We start from the raw sequence: 4,561 nt of genomic DNA, 5'->3' as shown, positions 1-4,561 counted from the left end.
CAAACAACTGTTAGGAGAAGGTGGACAGTAAGATGAACGGAGGTAGAGTAAAAGGAACGAAAGGGGTTGAAGAGGCGTTGCAAAGAACCTAATATATAATGCCTACAGTGCACGGCGTGAGGTGCACTGACGGGACTACCCCTCTACTGAGGCGAATACCTCTGTATTCTCAAAACTATTGCTAGAGAGATTTAGAAGTATATATCTTACCTCGACTCAGACCATCACTTGTAACGGTGCATTGCATCGAAGACCTGTTGGTTATTTCTGTTTTGTTTCTGGCTGCAAAATGAACGGCTTATTCTTTCGAGGCCACACAGAACCTAAAACATATAAAAAAGTAACTTTTTTTTTATGATATGAGACCGCAAATTTAACGGGCATGAAACTTTTCAAGACACTAGTGTCTGGGATAACATGGCAGATGTCGTCATCAACATCATGAGCTTTCATATCAGCTGAAATACCACCAAAACTCTAAAAATAAAACACACTGTTCATCATATCAGAGAACCAATGCTTTCCCTCATTTCAAATGGCAGAGTAGTTATACTGGAGGGAAATTCATAGACGTAGCAGCCTGGCAAATCTATTACTATTTGTCCTACCTACCTACCCGCCCACAACCAGGACTGACAAACAGGTAGGTTTGCAGGAGGAGGGTGGCTATGTCATGTCTCCCCTTCCCTTCCCGATCCCCAGCCAACATCTCCCCCGCCAGGGATGGACAAACAAAAGAAAGATCCACTAGGATTTTATTTTCACAGACTAATCAGATGAAACCTATTCATATAGAACAAGCCCACAACCACAGGGGCCACTGACATGAAATTATTCAGGCTTTCAAAGAATATTAAGGTGTTCAATTCACAGAAGTAACAGAACTGAATTCATCTCCTGAATAATAATAATAATAATAATAATAATAATAATAATAATAATAATAATAATAATAATGACAACTCTACTATATAGTTTGGAGAACCAGAAAAACTCTCTCAACCTTAATATTCTGTCCAGCAATTTGGTAAGTGACTCACAGATATACAAATGTATTATTGTTTGTGGTACTGGGGTTAAAAAAAATTTTTTCTACATGTAAATATTAACCAGATTACGTCAAGGAAGTCAGAAATAACAGGTAAATAGGTGTAAAGGCCATATAAACGTCATTCGTAATAACTGATCCATTCATTCATAGAATAGAATATAGAATTTAGGCCAAGCGCTGGGACCTACGAGGTCATTCACCACTGGAAGGGAAATTGAAGTAGTAGTTAGTGTCTGCAGTTTGTTTGTTTGTTTGTATGGTGATATTACGTTGCATGGAACCAGTGGTTATTCAGCAGCGGGAACCACGTCGAGAGTGCATTTCTATCACCAGAAATACACATCTCTCACACCTCAGTGGAATGCCCGAGACGGCAGGCCAAGACCAAGCCGACCACGCCAGAGGCGCTCAGTGTCTGCAGTGGACCACGTGAGGTGCACTGATGGCACTATCCCCCCCACCCACCTTCTTATTTAAATACCTATAGTTTCCAGATTTCTGTTCCAGTTAGCCAACAATTCTGGAAAGGATTAGTTCCTATCAGCTGATAGAGAATCAAGCTGACTTAGATTTTTGCAGAATGGAATGTCTCTGTCTTGCACAATTCTATCATATATTATTATTATTATTATTATTATTATTATTATTATTATTATTATTATTATTATTATTCAGATGTACCCTATTCATATGGAACCAGGTCCCTAACACGCCACTGACTTGAAATTCAGCCTTCCAAAGAATATGGTGTTCATTACGAAGAAGTAACAGAAAGTAACGGGAAATATACAGAAAGGAGAGATCAGTTATTAAACTAAAAATAAATCAAATGAGTAAATAACGACAGAACAGAGCCACGAAACTAAAGTACCAAGCCAGAAATTAAACATTTTGAGTCTCCGAAAGATTAAATATTACATCCTGATGACAGAACATAACCACATGAATAAGAATCAAGAGACTATAACACAAGACTAACAATCTGAGTCTCCCACTGAACGTTAGCCGAGAAATGACAGATTTGCGCAGGTCACCTGAAAGGAAATCGGTGGAAGTCGGGCCACCACTTATCTCCACGTTAAACCCGAGTAATCAGTTGCGAGGGAAAGGCAATCAGACTTGTTACAATGCCGGGTCGTAAATCCTGATTAGCGGAAATCACAGAGATAAGGGAGCACTGCAGGAACAGCAACTTCCCCCCCCCCCCCCCCCCCCCCCCCCCCCCCCCCCCCCCCCCCCCCCCCCCCCCCTCCCCCCCCCCCCCCCCCCCCCCCCCCACCCCCCCCCCCCAACCAAACCCGAACCATAGCACTTCGTGGGACAACCTTCCAGTCCGCGACAGACTCCGTTTCAGGAATTTTGCTGCTCTGAAATATTCATTCCTCAGTGCCAGACTTTACTTCCTGAACAGGGAAAGGGAAGAAGTCGACACATCACCATGTAAGTACTCATAATTGTCCCTCCCACTTTGGGGCTGTTTACTGATCCGTGAAAAATGTAAGAGCGTGAAATATCGTCTGGTGAAACCAGGTCCTAGACACGAAATTGTACGGAGAAAGACACTAAATGGTTTGGTCAAAACTTGAAAAGGTCTTAAAAGTCTTACGAGGTCTTCTGAATTCTCCATAAAATGGATTTTTGCATGTGACATCCAATGAACAGATTTTATGCTGACAGTCAGAATCTAACAACTTTACAGGAGAACAAATTTGGTCAAATAAACACGTATAATCTCCACAAGAAATATCTTAAATTGTACATAGTTTTAGCTTTTACAAAGGCAGGATTGCTGTTAGTCTCACAGTACTGGCAAGAGAATTAGCAGAGAACTACATTCTAACCACTGCAGTTCTAAGTGGATCTCTGAAGGAGATACAGATTGTTACAACGGTGACATCAGTATTCAAATATGGTGGCTCCATGGATAAAAACGACGCAACAGTCAATGCAAAATTTGCACGTTTAACTGCTGGCTGTGCAGGATCCTTTCACAAAGTAACATTATTCATATCATGCAACTAGACAGAGCGATTATAAGGGGTTAGCCTCACATACTACGTACACATTGCATCACTCAATTTTACCTCACACTTCGCGAAGATCAAGGCCCTTCCATTCTAAGAATTCTTTCACTCCTTCTACCATATGCACTCTAGGTCTTCCTCCCCTCTCCCCCTCCTAACACTCCTGAATTATATGCACACCCCCACAGGACTAAAACATCTCTCGAGTGTCCATCTTAATTGGTTCAACCTTGTTCCTTTTATTAGCATTCAGTAACACACTTCATTTCCACAAAGGAGAGTTGGCACAACTGTCCCTTTATACCTGCTTACCTCAGCTTCCATAGACACTCCAAGAATCTTCCCAAACATAAGCACACACCCAGCTTGCAACAATGACACAATGTGACAAAGTGGAAAAGATACTTGGGGCCTATCATATCCTGCAAAAGAACCTATCCTTTGATACTGTGGACATCGGCTTTGGTGCGAAGTGATACTTAACGCCCTTGAACCCAAAGAACTGCCAAATTCCTGCGTTCTGAGAGATTTTGTTTGTTTCTTTACTGAAATAGGGACCGATCTTTCGTGGGCTGATGCAGTAGCCCATCGGTATGCTGTGAATAACGACACCAACCATACCATGTACTTAATAGACCCTCGTCGTCTACATACCAATGAAAAACCAGCTCAATATTGTATCATCGACCTCACTTCCAAACAAACATTTCGGCAAATTTTCTACCTTCGTTTGTTGCTTGGAAGATATATCTAGACTTGTTCCTGTCTCTTTTGCCACACAGAAGAACTTTTCATCTATGCCTCTTGGTAGTTTTACTTAACCTTATGCCTACCAAAATAAATAAATAAATAAATAAAGCTCTAGAATATAGGTAAACTTTGGGAAAGCTCAGCAAATGTAAATTAGCAGTCCGCTTTAAATCACTATTATTTTCATATTAACTGTTTCTAAAATCATGTTATTTCTATTACAGTCTGGGAAACATCAGGTGGGAAAATCAAGCATTTTACCCTTTTTTTTAAGAGAAACTTTGTTATCTTCACTTTATTATGCATAATCTTAACCTTGATATGGAACCAATGTATTTAATGTTCATATCTTACTTCATCACAATTTGACATCTTACATAAACGTTCCTGTATTATCTAACCTAATCATGTATTCATAGTATTACTATTTATATAACATCAACAATTCCAGGCGAAATCGGATACCTTCTACAATCGAGATGTTGGTCATAATACTGGCACTCAAACCTCGTTTTTCCTGCACTTCAAAGACCCAAACCTCACTCTTATTCGCTCTCAAGGAAGGATCTCTCTCGTCCAATCCATCTACAAGAAAGATATTCTCACCAGAAATCCCTGCTGAAGTAACTCTTCCCTACATGACATCCAAAAATAACACTGCCTCCACAAGTGAAATCACACATACATCATCCAAAACTGGGACCTCCTCTACTTCCACATCCCGGGCAACCACAAC

General features: G+C 40.6%; 1 protein-coding gene across 1 annotated transcript in view; it reads left to right on the top strand.

The window, feature by feature from the left end:
- Positions 1 to 2,375: 2,375 nt before the first annotated feature.
- Positions 2,376 to 4,561, top strand: part of LOC135213430 (uncharacterized) — a 46,133-nt gene continuing 43,947 nt past the window's right edge. Inside the window, exons 1-2 of the mRNA XM_064247388.1 lie at positions 2,376 to 2,491; positions 3,630 to 3,699. The gene's annotated coding sequence lies outside the window, so the exon portion shown is untranslated. The remainder of the gene's footprint in view (positions 2,492 to 3,629; positions 3,700 to 4,561) is intronic.

This window comes from Macrobrachium nipponense, chromosome 19, assembly GCF_015104395.2.
Source record: "Macrobrachium nipponense isolate FS-2020 chromosome 19, ASM1510439v2, whole genome shotgun sequence".
Lineage (NCBI taxonomy): Eukaryota > Metazoa > Arthropoda > Malacostraca > Decapoda > Palaemonidae > Macrobrachium > Macrobrachium nipponense.
Note: the sequence above shows the minus strand (reverse complement) of the source record. Positions and strands in the feature narration are given on the sequence as shown.